Source organism: Cyprinus carpio, chromosome B22 (genome assembly GCF_018340385.1).
Source record: "Cyprinus carpio isolate SPL01 chromosome B22, ASM1834038v1, whole genome shotgun sequence".
In the NCBI taxonomy this organism is placed as follows: domain Eukaryota; kingdom Metazoa; phylum Chordata; class Actinopteri; order Cypriniformes; family Cyprinidae; genus Cyprinus; species Cyprinus carpio.
The window spans coordinates 26,171,090-26,180,637 of record NC_056618.1 but is presented as its reverse complement, the minus strand read 5'-3'; the positions used below and the strand labels follow the sequence as shown (position 1 = coordinate 26,180,637).

Here is a 9,548-nt window from a genome sequence, read left to right as displayed (position 1 = left end):
ATAGTTGCTTTTGGGAAACGCAGCCCAGGTCTAAGCTGGAAGTAGCTGGTTTTAGCTGGTCTGACTGAGCTGATCAAGCTGGTCTCCCAGCATGGCCAAGCTGGTTTTGTCTTGTTGGTCAGCTGGTCTCCCAGCCTGACCAGCTAACGAAATGGTCAAAACCCATCTAAAACCAGCCTGCAAACCAACTATACGGGGGACACATTTCTCACATTTTCTTCCTAATTGTAATTTGGTTTATTGTTGTATACACAATCAATCAAAGATCAAATGACAGTGTTGGTTGCTTGAATATGTTGCTGCTATGTGCCACTTTTACATTGATTTTTCGCAAGTACACTTGTTGTGGGTCGAAAGGTACTTTTGTTAAGTCTTCAATCTGCAGTACTGGAATTACTCATCGGCTATAGCAATTTGTACAAATGTGGGTGGAGTTTATGTGTCTGATTGTGCATTTGCTTGTGCAAAATTGCAAATGTGCGTTGGAGTGAGACAATAGACATTGACCTTTGAGCCAACTACCCACCACCTACTATTTTATTGTATTGTAATGATTGAGGTTTTCTACCTTGTTTTACACTTTAATAGCATGATTTTTTTTTTTTTTCATTTTAGCCAGATTTGATACATCTAATGTGATTAAACCATTTAAAAACCTGAACCTCATCAAAGCAGATATATTTAGCCTGAGAACATTCTCACTAATACTTGGTATCATTGCCACAAGTTTCGCAGGAAGCTGATTCTATAAACTCTGGCATGCATCTTCTGAACAGTGATGCGACTGACCAAAAAAAAAAAAGTGGAAAAAATTACTATTTTTACTTACAGTTTCTCTTAAAGTGCTAAAGAGAAGTAAAGAAAAGAGGAATTTACATTTGCATGTACTTTTGATTAGCTGATAAACAGGGATTTATAAGAATTCCCATCTTGAGTAATCAGTCTCTTTGAATTCTCTTCACTAATAATCAATATTTAAACTTAAATTACTATCTTACTGTGTTATCTGTGTCCATACAGTCAGTAGGTTGTCACTTTAAGTTTTCATCTTTGCACGCCTCTCTCTTTGTGCTACTTCCTCAAACAGGCGGGAAACCAAAAAAAGAGAGGAGAGAAAAAAAAGAACAAGCAAGGAAGTGGTATCTTGCAGCACTGCCTTCATGCAGAGTAGCTTGGAAAGTGAGAAATAGTCGAGAAGCGACAAATTTCAAGTTTTGTAAGCCATGTGAGAGGAGAAAATGTTCACGTTTTACATCGCCATTGAGTCATTCATGCAAATTGAGGATGAAAAATCAATATCATAATGAAACCTTTTTGTGTGTACTTGACCCATGTATAAATCCAAAAATGTCACTTCTCATTAGACATTCATATATTATAAATTAGTTTGGTCACTTTAAATAAGCACATCAGTGCATAGAAGATACCAAAAAAATTAAAAAATACATTAGCAGACACATTTATACTATTATGGGATATAAAGCTAAATCCTTTGGCAATGATTGTAGTCACAATATGGCTTCTAGTAACACATCGATAAAACTATGCAAAATGTTGAGAAAATGTAAACATTCTTTCTTCTGTAAAATATATGTTAGTATTAGCAGGGTGGTGAACTTATGAAGCGAGGAGGCAAAGTCACATCACTGGCTTTGGTGTTTATTAATATTTATCTTTTCGGACCATAATTCAAATTCTCCCAGGCACAGAGGTGTAGTTTTCATGTAAAACACTAGAGTGGTCGCCACCTTGCCCACAGATCTTTTCATAGCTTATAATTAATTTGTGTATATATTCGCTCAACCCATTGAGGCTGATGTGGTATTTCGTCCTCCTCACAATCTTGCCACGCGTTAGAATATCATTGAAAACACAATGACAAAATTTGTTTTTTAAACATTAATTGAGCTCATGTTTTGTAATATTTCTTGTTGTATTTTTGGCTTCTGTATATCAAATTTTTTAAGAGCCACCACCCCTGTAGAAGATGGCCTTTTCTGGTACATTATGTACACATTATGTATGTATGTATGTATATGTGTGTGTGTGTGTGTGTGTGTGTGTGTGTGTGTATATAAATATTCTGTGATATATATATATATATATATATATATATATATATATATATATATATATATATATATATATATATATATATATATATATATATATATACAGTGCCTTGCGAAAGTATTCAGACCTCTTCACTTTTTTGAAGTTTGCTGGTAGCAGCCTCATGCTGTGAGGTGTTTTTCAGTGGCAGGGACTGACAGACTTGTCAGAATAGAAGAAAAGCTCAATGCACCAAAATATCAGTTCAGTTCTTTTATTTAACCAGGTTAAAACTCATTGAGATTAAAATCTCTTTTACAAGAGTGACCTGGCCAAGAAGGCAGCAACAAATAGTAAAAGTATACAATGCAATACAATACAATATAGAGATAGTCCTAATGAAAACAAAGTCCAGAGCATTCAGAAGCTCAGACTAGGCAGAAGGTTCACCTTCCAACAGGACAATGACCCTAAACACACAGCAAGAGTGGCTTATGGACAACTCTGTGAATGTCATTGAGTGGCCCAACCACATCCTGAGCTTGAATGAACCCAATCAAATATTTCTGAAGAAACCTGAAAATGTGTGTCTGCCCCCATCATCCTGACAAAGCTTGAGAGGTGAAGAGGTGAGGAGAAAAATGGCAGATAATTGCCAAATGCTGATGTGCAAAGCTTGTCTGTTGCATCATAAAAAATATTTGTTTGTGTATGTGTAGTTCATTTAGGTACTGAGATAAGGGTTCGAATACCTATGCAACGTACTTATTTCAGTTGTGACAGTTCTGTTTTTGCTTTGCCATTATGGTGTATGGAGTGTAAATTGATGTGGAAATAAAAGTAATGTAAAAGTAGTTTAACATAAGGCTGCAACATAACAATAAACATAACAAAAAATATGAATACTTTTGCAAGGGTATGTATATATATATATATATATATATATATATATATATATGTGTGTGTGTGTGTGTGTGTGTGTGTGTGTGTGTGTGTGTGTGTATATATATATATATATATATGTATATATATATATATAGTGCCTTGTGAAAGTATTGTTACATTTTCTGTGTCTTTGACATTTGATTTGAAATGTTTACACATTCAAGTAGAGGTGATTTTAGTTTTAAATGTGCATCTTCTGGAGGTGCTGCTCTCAATATGGATGCTGGTTGTCGGTAAAAAAAGCCAAAGTGAGATCATTTTCTCTCATTTCCCATTTGAAGGACGACACAGTAGAAGGCGAGAGATGTGTGGCGTAGATGAAAATGCAACTTCCTGTAAAGAAAGGGCCTTAACGCAAAGCTGAAGAGGAGAGTGTCTCTGACACTGCTCTGCTGTCTCTAGACCCCAAAAAACAGCTTAAGGATTTTTTTGAAGGTGAAAACTCACCGGCAACTGAACCGACTGATTAGACGCATGAGAACACGTAAGATTACATGAAAACAGAGCAAGATAGACCAAAAAGCCAGTACGCTTTCTGATGGTTAACCCAGAACTGTGTCTGTTTCAAATAGGACATATGGTTTTTTTGTATTGGATTTTGATTTTTTGGTTTTGGATATGGTTGTTTTTTTTGGGATACTTGGTTTTGGTCCTATGCTTGGTCTTATGTAAGTATAACATTTTATTTTTACAGTTTTTTTATTATTTTTTAAAATATTTATTTACAAGCAAATTTGCGATGGTATATGTATTTATCTTATAAAAAATTAAGTTATATTTACTGCTGTGTTTTGTATTATGTGGCATTTTGTGAATTAATTGTTCGCATTACTTATAGAGGGTCATTGTTGTGGTGTAGATCCATTCATATTTTGGTCCAGTTTCTGTGTTGTGTGTTAATACACATCTCTCAATAGTAAATAGAGTTTATTGAAGCTTATTTATCATCACTAGTCGTAACACTAAAATATTAACATAAAATAAATTAGTGAATGAGTGCTTATTCGAATCTTGGCAGGGATTTCGATGATAATTAAATCTTAATGTGTATATGCAGGGCAAACTTATTTTGGTGCCTGAGTCCTCAATTTATGTTAAGTATTGTTTGTTAGAAATATTATTATTTTACTGAGAATCTCCACCGTTGTTCACCAAGAAGAAGGGGAATTTTCTTTAGACGACCAAAGTGAGAAGTTGTTGCTTTGTACAGAATCGGAGTACAGTCAGAGCTTGCAACATGTTGCCAAAGAGCGCTTTGCAAAATTCCTAACATGATATTTTGAAAGGTTCTGTGGCGGGACATTTGTGAGAGGTGTGTTGGGTTCTAGTTTGTGTTACCTGGTAAAGGAGCTGTCAAAGATCTGGCTGGTTTGGGCGTATCCCCTCAAACTAGCTCGAGGTTCTGCTAGATTTGACCAGTGCGGAGGCCGAGCTGTCAATCAATCATCCCTGCTTTCACGTGACACATTCTGATGGATGCTGTTGAGGATCTCTTTGTTATTTAATAGAGTGCTGTTCAGCTGTCTTGAAAGTAAATGTTCTCAGGGTCTTCTTGTGAAGAACCATTTTTGATGTTCTTGAGTTGAGTCCTTTGGAGTATTGTGGGAAAATTGCATCAGCCTGTTGCATCAGCAACTGAAATTTGTTTTTGTTTTTGGCATATAATATAATATAATATAATATAATGTTTAATAATATAATATAATATAATATAATATAATATAATATAATACAATATATATTTCAATGTAATACAGTATATGTACATTTTAGAATTGTATAATATATTTTTTCAATATTTTCAATTGCATAGAATTTACCCATTTTTTTTTTTTAAATTATGTTTAGTATTTTTACTGCATAAAAACATGGAATCTAAATAGATAAATAAATAAAATAATACAAGTAAATATAAAACAAATTATACAAGTTCTGCCTTCTGATTGGTCATCAATAGGTTCATTTACATGTACTGTAAATTAAAAGGGTGTTTTTTTTTCCAGGGGCGGTGCCTCATCCAAAAAAAAAAATTAATTAATTAAAAAAAATAAAAATAATAATAATAATGAATGAGAAAATGATCAACCCACAAGATTAAATTCAATGTGAAATATTCAAAACCCACAGTTTTTATTTGTATTTTTTTAGCTTAGTTTAGTTTATTTATTTAACAGGGACCATGCACAACACAAAAGAGTTGTTGCCGGGATGTTGTTACATAAATTTCCAGCAAGCAACAGAGAATAATAATAATAATAATAATAATAATAATAATAATAATAATAATAATATCACATGACAATATCCCAAGTTACAATATCAAATCACAAAAAATAAATAAATAAATAAATAGTGATCACATACTTGATTTTTCTTATGACATATTTTGAGTGCACGTTAGGCATTATATTATATTATATTATATTATATTATATTATATTATATTATATTATATTGATCATATTATATTATATTATATTATATTATATTATATTATTCATTTGAATGTCTTTTGGGTGTCACATTGCATGATACTGTTGAACATGATGTCTCACTGCACAGGCAAGTGAGACTCTGACCACTTCCTTGTTCCATTTTGAGCCGGTTTCTGCATCTCGTAAATTTGCCGGCTAAAATGGTGCTTGCGAGAGTTGCTGAAGAAGTGCCATGAGACGTGTTGCATCTAAATGTCTTTTCACTATATTTAAATGTGTTGTGGCTTGAGACCGGATGAGAATCCTTGTGACTGCACTGTACATGCAAATCACATAGAACAGGAAGAAAGGCATCGAAAGATGGGCGTACATGTGAGATCGAGGCTTTAAGACTCAGTGCTCATGGGAATATTCACAAAATCTACTTTTCAGGCTTATTTCAGTGTCTTTATTTGTCCGTAGGTTTATTTAAAAGAAAGGCTCATCAGAAAATGAATATTAAAAATATAAAGTTGTTCCAAAACTGTAAGACTTTCTTTCATTTGTAGAACACAGAAGAAGCTATTTAGAAGAATGTTCATGCTGCACTTTTCCCTACAGTAAAAGTTAATGGTGACCAAAGGTTTTGAGCCTTAAAAATAACTAAATGTATCATAAAAGTAGTTCATATGGTCTCTGAAGTCATATAATATCTTTGTGCAAGGAACAGGCCGAAAGTCTTAAATCATCATATGACTTCAGAAGACTAATATCCTGAATGTGGACTTTGATTGTCCTTTTTTGTCATTTGTGGAGCTTGACAGCTCATGGAAAACAGCAGCATAAACATACAACATCTTATTTTGTGGTCTACAAACAAAAAAGTAATAAAATGAGGATGAGTAAACAATGACCCAAATTTGAACATTTAATTTTGAACATTAGCGTAGGTTAGACAGATATACATTTAAAAAAAAAAAAAAAAAATATGACCAAATCAACCTGACTCAAATAGGTTACACTGACTAAAGTAATTTCAAGTGTGAAATCAGTTACAGTGATCTCCTCAAGGTATCAACTGCACAATGTGTGTGAAACCATTGAGGCAACAATTAAATAATTGTTTTAGCATGTCCTTCTCAGGGTCTTGCTGTAAAAGAACTCATAACTTGCCAGTTTCTAAACCTTTACACTTTATTACTTGGCAAAACTTGGTTTTATTGCATTATTCAATGTTTACAATAAGCTGATTTTTGATTATTACTAGCTTTTGTTGCATGTAAACACAATTCATATCAAGTCTTGTCATTGGATTGATTGTTGATTTCATGTCTGCATCTTAAGAATGAGCGGTTTAAGTCGTCGAAGGATGTATGTACGTGAATTATGTGTTATGTATATATGTATGTGTGTGTTACTTTTTTGACAGTGTGTGTTTTTTTTTGTTTTGTGGGACTGCTTTGGTTTCATTAGTTAGGAGACTGAAAAGAAATGGCACAATTTTTACAAACTAACAATTATTTAAAAAAGAGAGAGAAGACTATAAAGTTGAATTAATTTAAATACTGCATTTTTTTATATTTATATATATACCTGTATGTTCCTTTAAGTCGCTCTCATACTATCTTCAAATCTTTGTGTTTTTAAAGATGATAGATATGTGTTGCAACCTTGGTGTTGAAGTAAAAATAGTGATTTAAACAGAAAGTTTAAGTCTGATATGTCAGGAAAGAATTAGTAAGAACTTCATGGCTTTTAAATAATAAATTTTAACAATTCTTTTGGTTGTCTTTTGGATTTTGTGCTGCTTATTAATAGTTAGGTAGGGATGTAGAATATGTTCATGCAGAATATGTGCTTTATAAGCATTAATAAACCGCCAATATGTTAATAATATGCATGCTAATAAGCAACTAGTTAATAGTGAGAATTGGTCCCTATCCTAAAGTGTTAACAATAATAACTTGTAATAATAGTAATATTATTTCCTTAAAATTTTAAGTAATAATCTCAAAATCTTGCGGTGTTTGATACACACTTTCAACCACTTGGAATGAAAATAAATAAATAAAAATTCAGGTTTAAACTCCTAAATTGATTAGAAATGGCATAATATATTGTAACTAAAATTATTAAACCAAATAATGCTGAAGACATCTTCTGTTGGGGAAACCTTTTTTAAACTTGAGCTTTAATTATTGTTTAAAAAGGTGCTACATTAAGTTACATTAAATTATTATTGAAAATAAGTAATATGCATTGTTTAAATAGTCAATGTTTGTGAATATAGCACAGTTTGGAGGTTTAGATCAAACTTTAAAAGCAGGTTAAATATTAACTTGCAGGAGATTGAAGGTTTATGTGTCATTGCTGTGACAAGAAAGTCAATTTAAAAAAGAATCTTGTGAAAGTGAACAACAAAATAACTGTACAATTAAAGTCACTTTTCTCATTCTGTCATGTTCCATGTAATGGGTGGACCTGCTAAAACAGCTACGCTCAAGATACATGCACTTCAAGTTGTGAACCAAGTCGAGCAAAACCACATCCGGCAAAGAAAATAAGTGAAAAGTACTGCTACTCTGAGCTAAAACTAAAGTTATTCAGAGTTAAAAGTTAAAGAACGCTATTATGAGATTTTCAGGATTCTAAAAATAATTAATCTTCGCAAATTTAGTATCAAAAAATACCAAATCTTTCCACAAAATACTTTATCTTAACACTGCATTAGATTAGTAGTCTGGTTAACTAACATTTTACAGTATTCTAGTTATAGTCGAAGCTCTCATGTAGAAGATTTAGAAGAGTTGCATAGATATAATTTGCATATCTATAGTCTAGAATCTATAATTATCTACCCCCACCCACACGAGTACATTTGACCCCTCCCCCTTCCGCACACGTACTGTGTATGAGTTATATGGCCATATATATTTGCCAGAAGCACACTATACTGAGCCGAACAAAAGAAAAGAAAGCAAAGTGACAGAGCCTTGAGAAGGGGGAAGGGTTTTGTCGTGCTACAGGAAGCTGTGGTTGAGAAACTGAAATAGTTTGTGTGCACGCTGTGTTTCCATGGCAGCCAGGTCGCACCACATACAGACCACTGCTAGTAACTCCCTTCCCCTTTCAGACCAAAGCTTACAGTTTTCACAAGGAGCCGTCTTGAGTTTCAAAGAAAAGAGATGCGGAATATTATGCGAAGGTGATTTTTAGTGTGCAATAGTTGATTTGTTTTTAAAATAAACAGAGCTTTTTAGTTGTCAGGGAACTCAATTATTTATTTTTTAGCTAAGTTATTTGTATTAAGCAAATTATAATTGGAAAATAATTGAATATATGGCCATTGCTACACTGTTTATTTATTTATTTATTTTTTTTTTTTTTTTAATAAGCAAAGTTGTATAGGTTTTTAAGGATTATATAGGTTTTAATTTAAGAAAATTTTTAATTTAATATGATTTAAAGATTAATATGAAACATTCGTCTGTCATAAAAAATTTGGATCGGGTAAAATTTTCTCTGTTTTTCGCATCTGTAGCAAGCATTTTGAGAGGTGCGTGACAAATTTATAGGATGATGAATATGAGGGAAAAAAATCAATACGAAAGTGTCGGACACCAAGGACCTTAACTTACTCTACTTGTTTTTATAAATATTTGTGAAATTTGCTAGCAATTTCAATTTCAAAGTAAAAATTGTTTTTACACAATTCTTTTCTCTTTCTCTTTCTCTTTATTAATAAATTATATAAATATTCAGTAAATTCCCTATATCCTATATATTTTTTTTTTTTAATAAATTTTTTTTTGTGTTTGTTTCGAAGTGATTTTTTTGTGTAGTGTTAATTTTGGTTTTTTTTTTTTTTTTCTTTCATCATGTAAAACATTGGCTTCATCAAAGGAGTTGAAAGTGTACGACTTGCTAGAAGACACTTTGGTCTGTTGTATAAGTTTGTAGTTTAGTGTTTTAGTGTTTGTAGTTAAATCTTATGCTGGACCATCTAAACTGAACTTGCTTTTCCCTTCAGTCACAGGCCCCTTACCCTCACACACTGAAGAAGACAAAACAGCAGAAACAACAGCTAATAGTCTTTCAGCAGTTTGTGAAGGATAGGACAGTGATAAGGATGTATGA

General features: G+C 32.5%; 1 protein-coding gene across 37 annotated transcripts in view; it reads left to right on the top strand.

The window, feature by feature from the left end:
* Positions 1-3,637: 3,637 nt before the first annotated feature.
* Positions 3,638-9,548, top strand: part of LOC109068981 (receptor-type tyrosine-protein phosphatase C-like) — a 44,915-nt gene continuing 39,004 nt past the window's right edge. For all 37 annotated transcript variants that reach the window (XM_042749440.1, XM_042749437.1, XM_042749447.1 and 34 more), the window contains exon 1: positions 3,638-3,665. The gene's annotated coding sequence lies outside the window, so the exon portion shown is untranslated. The remainder of the gene's footprint in view (positions 3,666-9,548) is intronic.